General features: G+C 37.0%; 1 pseudogene across 1 annotated transcript; it reads left to right on the top strand.

Annotated features, from left to right (window-relative positions):
* Positions 1-13,385: 13,385 nt before the first annotated feature.
* Positions 13,386-15,311, top strand: LOC108302336 (annotated as a pseudogene). The gene has a single exon (XR_001824302.2). The product of XR_001824302.2 is annotated as a la-related protein 7-like (transcript).
* The last annotated feature ends 4,465 nt before the right edge of the window (positions 15,312-19,776 follow it).

The raw sequence follows: 19,776 nt of genomic DNA, 5'->3' as shown, positions 1-19,776 counted from the left end.
ATGCTGGCTGGGCGCCGTGGCTCATGCCTGTAATCCCAGCATTTTGGGAGGCGGAGGCTAGTGGATTACTTGAGGTCAGGAGTGCGTGACCAGTCTGGTCAACATGGTGAAACCCCATCTTTACTAAAAACTACAAAAATTAATCAAGCATGGTGGCACACGCCTGTAAGCCTGGCTACTAGGGAGGCTGAGGCAGGAAAGTTGCGTGAATCAAGGAGATGGAGGTTGAAGTGGGCTGAGATCACGCCACTGCTTTCTTGCCTGGGCAAAAGAGCAAGATTCCACAGCAAAAAAAAAAAAAGGTAAAAAGAAAATACATGCTTAATTCTTACTGTATGCCAGATATAATGCCAAGGGTTCTACATATATGGAACTACAGTTCCTTGTCCATAATGCTAAAATTCAAGAAAAGTTTGTTTTAAGCTCAATTAGCAGCAAGACCAGACATGACCCATAATTCACTTGGGAGCAAAAACTATCCTTTATGGACAGTTTTTAATTTGTAATTTATAATCTTTATCTCACTTATAAGCTCTGCAGAAATATTGTGTTTAATTTTAGAGTGTTACATAATATGGTCATATACTGTATTGTCTCCCTAAAAGAGAAATGACTTCAAACTCATGTGTCTGTGTGAATTTATAGCTGTGTACTAACTCATTTAGCTTTTGTGAAGACCTTATGAGGTTGACAGTATTATTATCTCCATTTTACAGAGAAAGAATTGAAACAGGGAAGTTAGGAAAAGAATATTTACCAATAATGACTGTTTTAAAGTCAGCAATTCTCTGGTTAGAAAATTCCTTGAAAATATTTTTTTAAGAAGGTTTTGATATATTATCAGTCTTCAAGACATCTTTCAGATTCACCAGAGGGAAAAGGGGATTGCAATGACTATTTACTATGTTAAAACTTCTGGGATTTATTATAATATTTCTGCTACTATTTCTAGAAATTTCCAAATATATTATGATAAAAACTTAGAAATACGTTTTTTTTTGGGTGGTTCTTACTGCCAAAGTGTAATAATTCCCTCCCATATGGAGCTCCAAAATGTAGTAACAAGGACCATTTTACTGACATCTGGCTTTATTTTTGCTTGTTATATCTTCCAGATCCCACCCATGGTGACTTCACATAATATATGTTACATGTATCTAACTATAATGTGAGAAGATTCAGAAAGATTGCTGTGACGATTAACTAGTGTTTACTTAGTGTATAGTACAACATTAGCATTTACTTAATTCAAGAGTTGTCTTGTTTAATTTAAGGCTACACATCCTGTAATTATTACGGGCTTTTAAATTTAGGTACTCATTGAAATTTAAGTTTAAATTGCAATGCAGTCATGTTTTCACATCAATTTTAAACATCTTTCTACATGTAATGGATACCATATTTAACAGTTTTACCCAGTTTTTTTTTTTTTCAGATTTTAAAGTTTGTCCTTAAATAAACATAATCCAGTAATTTATTTCCAATAACCTCTTATGATTTGTTGCATGATTTAATGATCTATATGCACCGATATATTTCATAGATAATGGCAAAGCGCTCGTAACTATATTGAAGTGAAACTGTCAACACAAACTTAATGCTCGTAGTATGGTCCTTGTCAAAGTTGTTGCCTTTGGCATTTTTGCTAATTGTTAATGCAAAAGGATCCTGTTTTTGCCTTCAGAGTAGATCAGTGCAAAGTCAATGCAGAACATTTTACCGACTGTGGGAGCAGAGGGTGGTTTTAAACTACAGCAGGGGAAGAAGTCAGTTCCCTAGATGAAGGGTAACACTTTATAATGCATGTGGTTGCTGTTGTGATAAGCCTCTGAGGAATGTGGGGAAGAAGGATAATGCAGTCCAACTCTGATTGCTTTTGGAATGTGGTAATTTGTCCTTGGTTATCGTTGGTATTTAACATGTTTTGATAGAATCGCTTTAGATCTATCTGAAAACTGCCAATGATCTGAGAAAATCTGATGGCCTACCACGGTTGATTAGCCCACCCTTTCAGCGTAGATTCCTACTTACTTCCTCCCTGCCTGTCTACACTCATTCTGTCAAATTCACATTGTCACACGTTCATGTTCACATGCCTTTAAGGAATGTGAATCTTTATCTTTCTCCTCTCTATCTCTCTGTCATGAGTTCATGATAGAGACAGACAGGCACACGCAAACACACACACAGACACGCACACACACATGCACACACACACACATACACACTCTCTTAGCTTTTCTTCTGAGGTATCCAAAATTCTTCTCTAGTTATATGACATATCTTGTATATTTGTGAAGAATCATAGTTCTATAAAAATATTCAAATTAAATTATTTTTCCAAGGGTCTAACTTGAAGAACACAGGCTATAAAGAAACCATTATCTCTGTCTATAAGTGAGAGTTGAAATCTTACAGTATGTGTTAAAACCTATGATGAAACTACAGGTGAATAACAAGCTTCTTGTGTGGTAAGAGACTATTAATTTAGAAATATCCTGATTAATCAAGGGTGGTCTTGGAGATTTTTTTCAATCAAGAAATCTAGTCAGAATGCAGGAAATACTCTGCATCTGTCTTTTTCAGCTTTGCTTCTAAGGAAAAATGAAGACTATTAATTGTGACCTTAAAAAGGACAAGGCGTATTTTCCTACATAAGTTGTGTGTAGGCCATTGAGACCTTCCCACTAAAGAAGAAAGAGGCGTAAACAGATAGTACTAAGAGAACCATTGATTCTCTTTGAAGCCTCAAAGTAAAGTCAATTTAAAGTTTTGCTTTGTTCACTAAAGTTGAGAGATCAATTTTAGATTGAGCCAAGAATAAAAACATTAAAATACTGGCTGTTGTGTAACTTAACTGGGATAGGAGAGTAGACACAGAATAGTTCCCGGATTTGCCTTAATCCAGTGGTTTCTTAACAATGTGCCAAGGCACCCCGGTGTGCTGCAGGAGGGCAGTGGGACATTTTACATTTTCCAGGAAAAGACAGCAACCCTCGAAACCTGTTGGTCACAATGAAGTTTGAGATAGTTCACAGTTTCATCATTGATCATGTTACATTCTTTTGTTGATATCATATCTTTACGAAACTGAGTATTTGGTGTAAATAGTTAATAAATAGAATTATTAGACATTTCTTTTGGTCTAGGAGTGCTGTGAAAAAATTATTGGAACAATAAGAATACCATAGACAGAAGAGTTAGGAACTTTTGCTTTTACTCTGTGTGTGTGTGTGTGTGTGTGTGTGTGCAAACACATTATGTTAGTGGTACTTAATATTTACATATTTATTCTAATACATAGTTTTATAGAAACGCGATTGGTAATTTGGGATATCAGACTGTATTTTCCTTGAATCTATAAATTATATTTACAGGAAGCCATTCTGATTAGGTTACAGGAATTTAAAGAAGTAATACCATTCACCTGGTGGCAGCTTAGCCAAAGTGCATACTACATCTATCGCTTTGGTTGTAGAGCATTTCTCAGCAACATGACTCAGAAGTGAGGCCATATCTGCATTCCTCTGATTTTCTCACGCAGTTCTTGAGATTAAAAGACACTCAAATTTGCCCATTTGAATAGAATGCTCTGTTTTCAGTAAGCCTCATTGAGGGACTACCCTGTCTTGGAATGTCATATCTTTATTGCATTTATTGCATGCCATATCTGGTAAAATTAATGGGCTAAAAACCAAAAATGAAGAGAGAGCTTAGAGGATGAAGTTTAGGGAGATCACAAACCTGTGTTTACTTGCAGTATCAATTTTGTTAATTCTTTGCTGAAATTGCTGAGTCTTAGGGCCAGCCAGTGAGTGAACAGTTTCACATGTTGTAATCTAATTAAAGTATTTTGTTTGCTCCCAATTCTGCCAACTATTCCAATTCATTGGTTTGCCTAAAAGGGAGAATTTGTAACCTAAATTTTAGTTCTCTGTGTTATGGCATTTGGACAGTGGCCATGGTTTGCAGGCCTGTCAAAATGATAATAACTTCCATCACTGGATTAGGAAGATGTTTGGAGCTCAATGTACACCTACCAATTTCACATGGCTTGCTGTCAATGAGAATCACCTCTAAGTATCTGCTCAGCTCCTCTTCTATCTGCATAGCCCATTACCCTCTTCTCAGCACCCCCTTTGCTTACTCAATTATGGCTGTCACATGTGATCTGAGCACTGTTGAAAAGCTGCATCCTTTTCTCCATGATGCCTATTAAATCTGGGTCCATGGGGAGCAGCTTCTGAAAACCTCAAGGTGGAATGCTCCCCACAAGCCAGCAATTGCAAGCACTGGTGAACGGTGTTCTTGTCTTGACACTACTAATATCTGTCTCCTGTTGTCATTCCCCAGCTCTCTACAATTCTCTACAAAAGCATTTATTTCATTTAAATTGTTTTTTCTCCTTGAATTTCCTATACACAAGACTCACTCTACATTTGAGGCATTCCTTTCTGTAATATGATCTTCATTAACAACTAGGGTTAGGTGTGATTTATGCAAATAACTTACAAAAGTTACCCAATCCTTCCAAGTTGAATCTTTTTTAAATGAGGTTTTGTACAACTCAAATATATAAAGTAGACAAAGGCAAAGTTGGCCTGCCTTCAATTAGAGCATGAACCTAAAACCTCCCTCACTGACAATCCCCCTCATTTCCTTTTCCAAAAATCTCTCTCCTTCACTCAGCAAAGCTAGGCTTTAGGGAATGAATTTATTAACACGATATTGGTAAATTTTAGAAAAAGAACTCATCTTTTGATTTTCAGGAAAATGTTCTGTTTATTAAATGCATGCAACATCCCATTCTTAGTAGCTCACATGATAATTCAGCAGGCCAAACCCAGCCCCCCATTGAATTTTGTGAATAAAGTTTTATCAGAACATGCACATTTATTTATATAACATTTACGGATGCTTTTATTCTACAAAGGCAGAGTTTAGAAGGCACTAGATATCCCACAGAGCCTAAAACATTTATTATCTGGTAATTCAAACAAAAAGTTTGCTAGAAAAGTATTTCCTGGAAGCCATGTGCTTCCAGGAAGCTCTACAAGCAAACAGTTTATGATAACCTACAATTTATGAATCACAAATCAGTAATTTAAGATATCAATATAACTGGTATGGTTTAAATCCAGTTTTTCACTATTTACTCTTTTAGAATATATTGACATTTAAAGTTGATATTAAACTGTATTTTAATTTTATTCCTCTTTTGATCTGATAAAATTTCTGCATTTCCAGTTTATACTTCAAAAAAGGTGAAAGTTTTCTTCTGACATTCTCAATTTAAAAAGGGTTTTCAGATTTTGAATGCGTCAATATGATGTGAAAGCTACTCTGTACCAAGGAAGGAAATTCTCTCTTCCCCGACTAAGGCTTTGAATAACTTCAGATCAATGTATGAGCAACGTCCTTGCTTTTATCTAATATGAAGAAAGTCAGTGTGCTGATGGCCTCTGAAAAGCTTTCCAAGTTGGCCCAAGATAAAATAAACTCTCCTTAAAGTAAAAAAATGGTCCCCCACAATGCTATTATACAACACATGCCATCAACAATGTCTTCCCATTTTTAATAATACATCATAGCAGAGAAAGAAGCTAATAGAAGAATCAGCTTTTCCTAGTGAGAAAGATCTGAAAGTGGTTTTACTCCTTCTATTTTCCTTTTAAAGGAATGCTCCTCATGAGAGGAGCATAATTCTTTAAGAAATACAGGTAATAGATAATCTAAGAAAAGGTGAAATCATTTATTGGTCTTCTTCAAAGAATAGTACTTATTTAGTTGACTTAGCAAAACATTTTAAATTGATTAAGGTCTTGAACGAATGCTTGATTTTTTTTGGTTGGGAGGTTGATGACAATTTCCATTCTGTCATCTTCAGCATGTAAAAGCTGTCAAGTTATAAAATATTACAAAAACCCAAGCTTATCATTTTTTAACACTGTGTGGCCTAAAAGAAACTATATGGGACCATAAGAAATCAGAAGGCAAGAAAATAAAAGAATGCTGCCAAAATAGAAATAAACAGGTTATTTGGTGGGTAGGTTTTACGGGAGAAAATTCAAGCATTATGTTGTTGTTAGTTATGCTTGTTGAATAAACAACTCTGCGTAGTACTCTGTTAGCTATAGCTATGTTAGGGCAATCTTCTGCGATGTGTGTTTGTGTGTGTGTGTGTGCGTGTGCACGTGTATGTGTATGTGTGAAGTAAGAAACATGTACTGTGTGTTGTTCACGTTTGATACGCTCAGTGACTATGGCCACAGCCATGTCGTTGATTTTAGGCAATTTGGAGATTTACCTTTATCCCAGTCAAGAAAGTATATCTAGAAAGAAAGACTGGCTTTATTATAATAGTAGCCTGAATGTATTCTAGCATATCATCCTTGTGGTAAGAGGACTTTTCTCAGTTGCACCTGGTAGAAATCTAACGCCAAGAGAAATTTTATTGCCTCCATATAATATTAAGTTGGTACAAAAGTAATTGCAGTTTTGCCATCAAAATGGAAAAACTGCAATTACTTTTGCATCAACCTAATAGAAAAGTACAGATGTAAAATGGAATACCTTATATTTCCCTTCCTCTCTCAGCTCTTCTTTCCTCTGTATTGATTTTATTCTTATGTATGATTTTTCCACTTGGTGGCAAAAAATGCCTCTGGTAGCACCAGGGTTGTACCGTCTTTGGTACCAATGATCTAAAAGGAAAAGAAGTTCCTCCACCCCCAGTCACAGCTTTTAGTTTAATAGTGAAAATGACTCCAATTGACCTTGTTTGGTCAATTTCTCACTCTTGGACTGATGAATGTGCCTAAGGGTCTGAAGTCCTCTGAGTAGCCCATCATACACCCACTTGTTTGGAGGGGAGGACAAGTCCTTTTATTGACAGTAGACTCAAGAAAAACAGGAAAAGTTTACAAGATGAAAAGGAATTTGTACTAGAAGAGTGGGGAGGGCTGGTGGCAGGCAGAAAGCACAGATTATCTCTTCAGTTTTTGTACTGAAACTACTGTTAGAAATAACATGTTCATGGCACCTCTCCTAAGTGACCATGGCACATCAGTTTGTCTTGACATGACAGCAGGAACAGTTATTTTAGTGAGCTTTAAAACAAGAACAAGAGAGTCCCTGCCCATACAGGTAATTGGTCAATTCTTAGAACAAATCTCTGGGTAGTTCACGTGCTTCTTCAGTGACTTAAAAATGTCAGGGAGGGAAAGAGAATTTAGACAGTAAACAGAATCCAAAAATCCCCGAGATTTAGACTGCAACATGTAAATTGCAGGATGTCCTGTATGTAGCTTTAGTAAATATTGATTTTTTTATGCAGACAAAAGAAATTTTGGAAGATATTTTACTTCTTCATGTTTTTGGAAGATATTTTACTAAAGATGTAATATATTGGAAGCTTTTATGTAAATGCTGTCCTATTGAACGGTTTGTACAAACATGTGGACCAGATTTAGACTACAATGACTCAAAAAAAATTTAAAGACCTTTCACATAATTTATACTTATATTGCAATGAGTATAATTTATATTATATAATTTATAGCCATATAAAATTCAGATATCAAAAAACTGTAAAGATCTATGCTTTACAGGGAAAGAAGAAAGTGTTTAAATTATTTCCAGTTTGGTTAAATCAGGAGCCTCCAATTCATTTTAATCATGTATCTATGTAAGTAAAAATATTACACATCTATATTAGTAAAAACATTATGGCTATGTATCTCAATATAAGCATTTTAAAATTTATGAATTATAGAAAGACATTACTTTATATTTTAAATATAAGTAAAGCTTGATTTCTTTTTTATGTTTTAAGACTAAAAGTAAACAGATGTTCTTTTTGACCCTTGTAGAAAATCATGCATTACTCTACTTTAGACATCACTGATTTGAACAACTAGGACATAGGAAGAGAATTAGGTACTATATACTTTCACATGAATTTTGGCAACATGGTAAATTTACGTTGCTTTGGTGGGAAAGTTATAGATTTTGGTGACTTGGTTTCTCAGCTCAGTGTGGTTACTTCATGGAATTAGCCTTCAAAGACTTGTCAATACAGGATATGACACTATGTGTTTGCCTACATGAGCTTGTGTTTTTTTTCTTGGTTTTCCCAATTTTAATCCTGAAATTGGGAATTTTGTAGGAAAATTTTGAGTACCTCACCCTTGAACATATTTCTGAATACTCTGAATATTAGAGCTATCCTAAGAAATCTAAAGAGGTTGACTTCATTCTCTCATGTGAACAGCCCTCTTCTCTTATGCTTTCCCATTTGAAACTCATTACTGTTGAGTCCTTCAATTATTGGACTGCCTATTAGAGTATTTTGGAAATAACTCTTGCCTTCCAGGTTATGTTATACTTAAAACCCAGAATGCCTAATTAACTTCAAGATTTAAAAACAATGATGATGCAAGTTAACATATTTCATTACAATCCTCTTCTATTTTTCCTTAAACCTGTTAAGACATTTGGAACATGTGAGAAGTTTTTAAACTTTAGGAATAAGGGAGGGAGTTTGTACAGACACAGAAAGGACAAAATATCCCCCTTGAAACTTGGTTTTAGCACATATTGTATCTTTTAAATCTTCTCGATGTCCAGGTCTGACCTATACATCACAAATGATTTGAGATGATTCAGGCTTAATAAATATTAATAAAGATTAAATATTAATTATGCTGAATAAATATTAATTCAGGCCATAACTTGGCCTGTCTTTCAGATTTACATCATTTTATAAGTTCCTAAATGTTAAAAAAAAGTCATTCTTGTTAAGAGTTTAGTATGAACATGCATTGTCCTCCTGAAGAAATCATTTTTGTGAATTTAAACCTATTGAAAATAGAATACTTTGTGTCTGACTTACTCATATTAGATTTGTCTTGAATCTTTTTCTCCTCTTTAAATAAGATCTTGAAAACTCAAATTCTGATATGATTATAAAATTAGATAATTAAATAAGTTAGGAATGACATTGAGGAGTAATTTAATCTACTCCAGGCAAGAATATACTCACACCATTTGAGAAAAGGTGAAGATATAGTCTGTTTTTAAATTCTAACACCCCTTAATTCCAGCAGATTGGGAGGCCAAGGCAGGAGGATTGACTGAGGCCAGAAGTTTGAGACCAGCCTGGGCAGCATAGGGAGACCCCATCTCTACAAAACAAGTTTTCATCACCTAGTAGTGGTTAAATGGTGGCTCTCAAAAGGATATGTTCATGTCCTAACCCCTGAAATGTGTTACTGTTACCTACAAAAAGAATCTTTGCAGATGTACTTATTACAGACCTTCAGATGAAGAGGTTATCCTACGTTATCTGGGTGGGCCTAAATCCCAAGACAAGTGTCCTTGTAAGAGACTGAATAGAAAATGGTATAGACACACAGAGAAGAAGGCAATATGAAATAAAAACAACACTACTTCAGCTCTGTCTCCTAGCTTCCCTTTAACATTGACTCAGTGTGCTGGGTAGAACTGGATACTCCAAAATGACCTATTTAATTCCCAACTCCCAGTGTCTGTAAATGTGACCTTATGCTTATGTGGAAATAGGATAGGATTTTTACAGATGTCATCAAGTTAAGATGAGGTCATACTGCATTGGAATGGGCTTTAATTCAATGACTAATGTACTTTTTTTTTTTTTTTTTGAGGTAGAGTCTTGCTTTGTCATTCAAGCTGGAGTGCAGTGGCTCAATCTCGGCTCATTGCAACCTCTCTGCTTCCCGGGTTCAAGTGATCCTTTCACCTCAGCCTCCTGAGTAGCTGGGGTTACAGGCATGTGCCACCGTCCCTAGCCCAATGACTAATGTTCTTATAAGAAGAGGGAAATTTGAACAGAGAGAGGAGGACGGTGAAGACGAGACACACCTGGGAGAATGTCACATGAAGATGGAGGCAGAGATTCAGTGGTGCGTCCTCAAGCCAGAGAACATCAAGGATTGCTGGCAACCAGCAGGAACTGAGAGCCATGAAACACATTCTTCCCCAGAGCCTCAGGAGAGGGCACCGCCCTGTCAACTTCGTGATTTTGGACTCCAGCCCTTCAGAACTGTGAGATGATGAAGTTCTGTTGTCATAAGCCACCCAATTTGTGGTGATTTGTTATGGCAGCCATGGATACTAATGCAACCTCTCAATTACTTACTAAGGAAAACGTGTTATTTCACAGTTTTGCCTAAGAGTAGCTCAGGGTTGTTGTCAGTTTTAAAGCTGCCCCAACATGAAAAAGAATAGATAAGCAAAGTCACCTTGGCTGTGGAACAATCTTGGTAAACTGAAATAATGTTCTGTTAACAAACGAGGCAACTGCTTTTATTTCCTGCCTCTCCTTTTTGTTCTAAGATAGAATGAAGAAAGGGAAATTAGAAAAGAGAAACTTTGTTCTAGCTTCCTTATTTTTCAACGTTTTTGTTTGTTTGTTTGCTAAATTTGCCTTTTGTTTTCTAAAAGTTAAGTTGGTTTTTCCTTTTTTCCTGTACTCAAAATTCCTCACACTTACATTTCTCTAAAATATTAGTTACCACAAAATGCCATTCACGTTCCAAAGATTTCAAACTATGAGGTAGATAAGAATCACTTGGGTATTATTATAAAATGTGAATTATTTGAGCCCAACATCCAGGAATATTTATTCATTGAGTCTGATGTGAGGCTCAGAAATTGGTTTTCTTTTTTTTAATCTGTTGTTTTTTTTTAAACACCTCCCTCTATTATTCTAATGCTGAGGGGATGGGGCACACTTTGGGAAACACACTTTAGTCCATCCTGGCTTAACTGATGGCAGGAGTGCTAATGAAAAATCAAAGCTCCACGTTTTATGACTCGATTTGTAATTCATTTTTTCATCAATTTCATTTCTATGCGAATGAACCTCTCTTTTTCTGTGCCTCTGAAAACCAGTGTTTATTTCTGAAGTTTTCAAGGTTCCTTAGCATTTTGTTCTGTTTGCTTAACAGTTTTATTCATCTTCCCTTTTAAAGAGTTTAGGGGGAAGTGTGGAGAATGCCCCTCCCTGTCCCTAGATCTCCCGATGATCTGCACAGCTCCCAATTCCTCTGCCGCCTCTCCACCCTCTTGCATTTCCCACAGCTCGTTCTTCCAAGCAACCCATGACCAGGGTATGTGGAACTCACAAGTAATAACCAAATAAATACTAGGCACCTTTACCATTGTTAGCGCAACTTGAGGTAATCAGAAAGGTTAGCTATTATATCAAGCATTGTATTTACTTTTTAATTCTTAGTGTTCTAAGACCTGTACGGACACCTTCTGGCAATCGGCAGGTTCAGAGATATGTGAGTACTTGCAGTTTTTTGACCTTATTGGGAATCCTAAACCCCATTTTGACTTCCAATTTTTAAATGAAGATGAAGTTTTCATTTAAATGCATCGGGATATATTGTTTCAGCTGGCTAACATCTGGATGCTTTCTCAGCACATGCTGAAGCCGGCTTTTCTAGCATTGGGTAGTTTGTTCCAGGAACACGAAGTGCTCATTATTTACCATTGTTATTTTCTCTGACTCTGGAGAAAAGTCAGTGCTACAAAAGTATAAACTTAAAGGGAAAATGAATTAAAGCTGATAGAGTTCAAAATGCTGATACTCTGATTATTATCTCCTGGATTCATTCTAAAATAATTGTTTCTTTTTTGGAAAAGCATAAAAGAAAGACAAAGTTAGATTAATTTTATTTCTATTTATGCAAACTGTATATATTCTAAAGTTTCTATTTTTTAGAAATCTCTTGGAGTCTTAGAATGCATCACTTGATCTTGAAGAGACTTTGGATGTTATGGAGTTCTGCCTCCCACGAAGCTCAGAAACATCCTCTGCTGAATCTTTGGCAGGTGGTCTTTCAGGCTGCCTGCATAATGGCTCCTATTTGCAGGATGCTCTCCCTGGACAAAAACCAGCCCTTCCTTGAGTCAGTTCAAAATTAGGTTATTAAACACCATTAATAAGATGAAAAAAATGGGTGCAATTAATCATTCATCTGTTCATGCATTCACTTTTCCACCTGATTCCAAAGGAGATTTAATGTGCTTTATGCTGGAAGTGGTAAAGGATGGTGAGCTTTGGAGTCAGACAGACCTGGGCTTGATTCCTGACTCACAAACTTGTTTCATGACATTAAGCTAGTTGGTTATATTTCTAAGTCAAATTTTCCTCATCTATTAATGGAGATTTTAATAACGGTACCTACTTTATTGAGTGATTTTAAGGATTGAATGCATGTTGGCAAATTAGTAAATAATTCATGTTAATCACTATTATGTTTTAATAGTTACTGTAGCAGGAAGAAAAAATGCCAGACCTTAACAACATATAGCATCTGCATGCTGTGGCTCCTGCCTGCAATCCCAGCATTTTGGGAGGCCAAGGTGAGAGGATCGCTCGAGGCCAGCAGTGTGAGACCACTCTGGACAACAGAGCAGGACTCAGTCTCTACAAAAATAAAAAATTAATCAGGTGTGGTGACCTACACGGTCATCACAGTGACTCTGGAGGCTGAGGCAAGAGGATCGCTTGAACCGTGGAGTCTGAGGTTATAGTGTGCCCTGGTTGCTTGACTGCACTCAAGCATGGTGCAGAGAGCAGGACCCTGTCTCTAAAACAACAACAACACACATATACACAAATACAAAGATGGTAGCAAGATTCATTTGCTAATTTGGGGGATATATTAAATTTTACTTTGTTCATTCAAAGGAAATCTATGATGCTAGTCCACCTTTGGTGGGAAAGCATATTTGAGAAAATGAGAATGCCCAAGAGCCATGGCCTATAGGACAGGCAGGCGGTACTGAAAGAAAGTCTGGAACAGCAACTTAGTGTGAGACGGAGAAACAACACAAAAGAGGCCAAGTGGCTCCTCCCTCCCCACATTCCTTCACTTTTTGGATTTTATTAAAATACTCATTGATTACTCATATTTATGCTGCAGTGGGAGAAAGAAAATAATAATCCCAGAATACTGGAGAACACGTGAATATTATAATTCATTATTATTATTATTATTATTATTTTGAGACGGATCTCCTCTGTCACCCAGACTGGAGTATAATGGTGGGATCTCAGCTCACTGCAACCTCCAGGTTCAAGAGATTCTCCCGCCTTAGCCTCCCAAGTAGCTAGGATTACAGGCGCCCGGCATTATGCCAGGCTAATTTTTGTATTTTTGTAGAGATGAGGTGTCAGCATATTAGCCAGGCTGGTCTTGAACTCCTGACCTCAGGTGATCCACCCACCCCAGCCACCCAAAGTGCTGGGATTACAGGCATGAGCCACCATGCCCTGCCTAATTTATTATTATACATAATATATGATACATAATAACAAAATGAGGTCCTATGACGAGAAAGTAACCAAGACCGTCGATCGGAAGACTGAAAGGACTGAAGGCCACAGTACTTGACCCTGTATTTTGGGAGTTGAATGGAGAATGGAAACAAAGTGGAAATCAAGAAAAGATAATGGAAGAAGAAAACACTGAAAAGAAAAAAGAACTTGAAAAAAAGAAACAGTCATGAGTTAAACAGGTGCTTGCAGATATTGCTAAGCAGGTGGACTTCTGGTTTGGGGATGCAAATCTTCACAAGGATAGATTTCTTCGAGAACAGATAGAAAAATCTAGAGATGGATATGTTGATATATCACTACTTGTGTCTTTTAACAAAATGAAAAATTTGACTGCTGATGGGAAGTTAATTGCCAGCTCATTGAGAAGTTCAGCAGTTGTAGAGCTTGATTTGGAAGGCACCAGAATCAGGAGGAAAAAACCTCTAGGGGAAAGACCAAAGGATGAGGTGTATGTGGAGTTACTTCCCAAAAATGTTAATCACAGTTGGATTGAAAGAGTCTTTGGGAAATGTGGCGCTGTGGTTTATATAAGTATACCATATTATAAGTCTACTGGATATCCGAAAGGATTTGCATTTGTAGAATTTGAAACAAAAGAACAAACAGCAAAAGCAATTGAGTTTCTTAACAACCCACCAGAAGAAGCACCAAGAAAACCTGGTATATTTCCTAAAACAGTGAAAAATAAGCCCATTCCAGCCTTAAGAGTTGTGGAAGAGAAGCAAAAAAAAGAAGAAGAAAGGCCGAATGAAGAAGGAAGACAATGTCCAAGCCAAAGAGGAAAACAGGGACACAAGCAACACCAGGGTCAGTAAAATGAAAAGATCCAGACCCACATCTGAGGGCTCTGATCTAGAGTCTCCTGAACCCCAAAAGCAGCTTTCGAAGAGAAAGAAAAAATGCGAAAAGTTGAAGTATCTCGCTTACCTGAAGTCAGAACAGGGAAGAGGAAGTAGCTCCGAAGATGCAGAATCCCTAGCTCCCCAATCAAAAGTAAAGAAAATTATTCAGAAAGACATGGTTAAGGAAGCTTCAGAAGTTTCCAAAGAAAATAGAGAAATCTCTACTGAAGAGGAAAAGGATACTGGAGATCTAAAAGATAGCTCTCTCTTACAAACAAAAAGGAAACACAAGAAAAAAGCTAAAGAGAGGCATAAAATGGGAGAAGTTATACCATTAAGAGTACTATCAAAGAGCGAATGGATGGATTTGAAAAAAGAGTATTTAGCACTACAAAAAGCTAGCAAGTCTTCTTTAAAAAAAACAATATCCCAAATAAAATCGGAGTCAGAAATGGAAACAGACAGTGGAGTACCTCAAAAGACCGAAATAAAAAATGAAAAAAGTAAAGCCAGCAGTGCAGAGTGTCGCACCCAGGAGAAAGTTAATGCGTCAGGACCACAGTTCCTGAGTGGAGTGATTGTGAAGATCGTTAGCACAGAGCCTCTACCTGGCAGGAAACAAGTCTGGGATACTTTGGCAGCAATCTCAGAAGTTCTTTATGTTGATTTGCTAGAAGGTGATACAGAATGCCATGCTAGATTTAAAACTCCTGAGGATGCTCAAGCAGTAATAAATGCATATTAACAAGAAACACTGCTGGAAACTCAAGATTCTTTCTGGTGATCACGAACAAACGTATTGGCAGAAGATTTTGGTTGATAGAAAGGCAAAACTTAATCAGCCTCAGGAAAAGAAAAGAGGCACTGAAAAGTTAATCACCAAAGCTGAAAAGATTAGACTGGCGAAGACTCAACAAGCAAGTAAACACATTAGATTTTCTGAATATGACTGAAAAAACATTTACCTCTTAATACTTCACTAGATACTTGAGCTGTTCTTGGGTTATTCACTTTTATTATGGTAGCACTGCATAATGAATGTTTTTTTAATTAAAAGAAATACCTTTATTCTTCAACTTGAAAATAAGACTTTTTTCTTAAGACGAATAACTTTATATACCACAGTTTTTTTCTTAAACATTGTATTTGTTGAAATTATCTTAGATGTCGGTGTCAGGTGATTTAGTAAATAAATGTGTTTTGAACATTAAAATAATTAAAAAATGAAACATAATTTATCTATTTAACAAATATTTATTGAGCGCCTATGTGTTACAGTTTCTGGAGGTTCTCTGGAAAAGAAAAATAAAAGAAAGAAAATCTATTTTTCATAAAGTTTACATTCTAGCAAGAAAGTAAATAAATACATCAAAGGCAAGTAGTAGGTGCCGGGTCGGGATAGTGACGAAGAGTGGGACAGGACAGAGGTCTTTTTAATTAAGTGAGCAGAAACCTGAAAGTTGTAGGAATGAGCTAGAGAAGATGAAGGGATATGCATTCCAGGCAAAGGGAATAGGAAGTCCACAAGCCCAAGGTAGGATTTCACCAGAAAGACTGGAGTAGGGCAAGCACGGAGGAAAGTAGTTGAAAGGAGCAGCCTGGGACAGATGAGAAAGAGAAGGGAAAATAAGGCTAGGAATAGAAATTGAAGTAGAAAATGATGCATTGTATATGATGAAGAGACATTTTAAAAAGTGAGATGGACTAAGGTCTGTGAGGCTTCTCTTAGGGGACTGTCATGACACAGTATCTGGAAGTCAGGTGATGAGGGTCAGGCCTGGGGTGCCATCAGTGAGAATGAAGACGAAGTAATGGATCAGAAACTACTCAGAAAAAGAATGGAGGGCTTGATAAGTTGGACCTAGAGGATGAAGGAGAGGGCTAATCCAAAGATCATCCTAAAGTCTCAAGTCTCAGTGATTGGGAGAATTTTGTCATGGTATCAGTAACCAAGGAAAGAAAGGTAGGAAGGCAACCAGAATATTGAGCATCGGTGTGTATATGACTAGCATAAGCTTGAGGCAGGATATTCCAGGGGAAATTTCCAATTAAAAGTTAGGCCAGTTATGTGGTGAAAAGACAATCCTTATACACTGCTGGTGGGAATGCAAATTAGTTTAACCTCTATGGAAAACAGTATGAAACTTCTTAAAAAACTAAAAATAGATCTACCATTCAATCCAGCAATCCCACTACTGGATATCTACCCAAAGGAAAGAAGTCATTATATCAAAAAGACACCTACATGCATCTGTTTCTTGCAGCACAATTGCAACGATGTGGAAACAATGTAAGTGCCTATCAACCAACGAGTGGATAAAGAAAATGTGGTATATATACAACAGGGAATTCTACACAGCCATTAAAAATGAATGAAATGATGTCCTTTGCAGTAACTTGTATGGAAGTGGAGGCCATTATTCTAAGTGAAGTAATTCAGGAATGGAAAACGAAATACCATTATGTTCTTACTTCTAAGTGGGAGCTAAGCTACGGGTATGTGAAGGCAGACAGAGTGATATAATGGACTTTGTAGACTCAGACAGGGACAGTGGGAGGCGAGCGAGGGATGAAAAACTACATACTGGGTCCACTGTACACTACTTGGGTGATGAGCACCCTAAAATCTCAGATTTCGCCAATAAACAATTTATCCTTGTAATCAAAAACCACTTGCACCTCAAAAACTATTGAAATAAAAAACATTTTAAAAAGTTAGGCCACTTATTCAGAGTCTGGCAATGAAAGGAGAGAAGGCACATGGTAACTAGACAAGGCAATTGAGTCACACTTCTCAGGTTGGAGTGAATACAGTAGAGGGTCTTGGAAAAGACTTAGAGGTGCTATTAGAGATGGATAAACATATGGCTGGATGCAATGGCTCACGCCTGTAATCCCTACACTTTGAGAGGCTGAGGCAGTTGGATCACTTGAGGTCAGGAGTTTGAGATCAGCCTGGTCAACATGGTGAAGCCCTGTCTCTACTAGAAATACCAAAAATTAGTGGAGTGTGGTTGTGCAGGCCTGTAGTCCCAGAGCTACTCTGGAGGCTGAGGCACAAGAATCACTTGAACCTGGGAGGTGGAGGTTGCAGTGAGCAGAGATCGCACCATTATACTCCAGCCTGAGTGACAGAGCAAGGCTCCATGTTTTTTAAAAAAATGTAAGTGCAAGGTTATTTGCAAGTTGGTAAAGAATAAAATCTAGAATTCTGCCTGTGAATGGGTGGCTTAATCATTTTAAATAAGGTTGATTTTGCTAAGGGGATCTGGGTGTTTTTAGATGAGTTCATGATTTTGAATAGTTGACAAATATTAATCCAAAACAACAAATTCCTTTGTGTTTAATTTCAGAAGCTCAGGGAAGTAGGCATAGAATTTCTTGATAATTAGCTATATTTCCATAAATATAAGTCAGAGGACAAACAATCTTATAAACCAAACTAAAATGTAGAGGTGAAAGGACTGGAGTAATACAAAGAAGATAAAAAAGATGGCAGGCTACACAAGACTCTGAGTTTCTCCAACTTCATTTAGTTCTTTGCTCAACAAATACTTGTTAGTCATGTTATGATGGATGTGAGGGTTACTGTATGGGGTTTTAAAGATTCTTAGAAAAAGTAGAGAAATATGGTCCTGCTCTCATGAAGCTTCAGTCTAAAGAGGAGAGCAGATATTAGATAAATAATTACACAATTAAGACTGAATATGTTAGCAGATGGAGAAGTACAGCATGAAAAAGGTAATCTCTATGTTCAGTCATAACCTTTCTACATAATGGTGAGAGTGAGTTCCTCACATACATTATCTGAGATTGTAATTCTTTTTAAAGGAAGTTACCAACCCCATTAGTGCTTTACCCTTAAGGTATATATATCATCATTCAAACCAGTTCACTGGTGTTAATCATTGTGTCAGATAATGGCACAAAACAGGAGTAACACTACTCTCTTTAAAGGGCAACGAGGAGAGGACTGTTAGCAAATAAAGTGATGAGAGAGACAATGTTTCTGTAAGTAAACATTATGTTTCCTAGATGAGGTAAAGAAATCAAGGAGTAAAGGAAAAAACTATTTAAAGAAGTCCAATAGAATGTAATTAAGACTAATAGCATGAACCTAAACAGAGGAAAAATTGAGCTAAGTACCAGCAAAAATTTTCTAACAGCTAAGACAGATTATAAAAATCCTCTCAAGGGAAGACACTTTAGCTAATGTGAACTAAAATATCTAAAATTAAAAGGGAGAACATGTGTGATATATATGCTAGAAGAACTGTGCCTTCACCATTAAAAGATAATTGAGCAAAGACATCTTTACTATCTCTAATTCTTAATATTCTTGAAAACTTTCAGTGTTTCTATTTTTTTTTCTTAAGGCAAAGAGCCCTTCTCTGTGATTGTGGTCCCGAATCTCACTTGAGGTACTTAAAATCCCAAGACCAAACATTGGCACAGCTCAGATCATATCCTGGTTTTAATCTGTTCACTTAGTTTCTGTCTTCAAAACAACAACAGCAACAACAACTAAGCCCATAGCTGAAAGGCCCAAGAGTTCTTTCCTAAAGATTAATTTACCAAAGACACAATTTAAATGAGTGTCTTCATTGGATGCCACAGAAGGCCAATCAGAGATACCCTATTTCCAAATCTCTGCTTTAAAAAGTCAAGGGAAACTGGCTCTGTCTGGGATAGGAAAATGGGCAAGAAAGAATTCTAGCTTCTATAAATATTATATGAATTTTTTTTTAATTTGGAAAGAATAAAAACTCATTTGGCCTAAAGTATTTGGATATGTGTCTCAATTACTCTGTTAGTGTAAGCCCCAACCTCCTCTCTGCTAGCAGAAAGAACTGGCAGACAAAGCACATGCAAAAAGAATTGGCAGGCAAAGCACAGTGTGAGGTGTTCTCTCCACCTTGCGGGGAGGAAGGGGAGCAGAGGACACTGAAGCCAGAGGCACTGACTTAAAATGGAGCATCTGATCCTTAACGATCCCCTGGTATTCATTGTCAGAAATGTCAGCTGGATTTCGGTTCAGATAATTACTTTTTGCTTGTCTAATGCCCCTAGCAGTTTCCAGTGGAATCTTCATTTCCCATCAGAAATTGCTCTGCATGTGATGCTGTGCTTAATTAAACAACTGCCGTGTGCTAGCCCACAGGTGGTGTTTGTTTCAGTGGTCACTGAAGTGATCTCTCCATAGGCCCATGCCAGCCATACTGCTCAGACTTGAATTATTTCCAGAGAAGTTTCTCATCCAAGATCCCAAGTAAAGAAAGTAAGTCAATCTTTAAGAAAGGAGAGCTTCAAAATGAATGACTACAGGATGGGTTTTGTAGGCGTGTTTTAAGAGGCTGAATTTTGACATGGCTCTTCAATATGTACTCCAGTGGACCAATTTAATCTGGGCTAAATTTTCTTTTTTTACAGGGATTTTGGGATTGATTAATCTTGGTAGAAAAAGTGAAATGATGGTAAGGTCTATGGCAATTAACTTTCATTTCAAGGATTTGGGAGAACTTGGATGATTAAATTGTCAGG

The sequence above is a fragment of the Cebus imitator genome, unplaced genomic scaffold, assembly GCF_001604975.1.
Source record: "Cebus imitator isolate Cc_AM_T3 unplaced genomic scaffold, Cebus_imitator-1.0 Scaffold40, whole genome shotgun sequence".
Lineage (NCBI taxonomy): Eukaryota > Metazoa > Chordata > Mammalia > Primates > Cebidae > Cebus > Cebus imitator.
The sequence above is the reverse complement of the archived record's forward strand: the minus strand, read 5'-3'. Positions and strand labels throughout refer to the sequence as shown.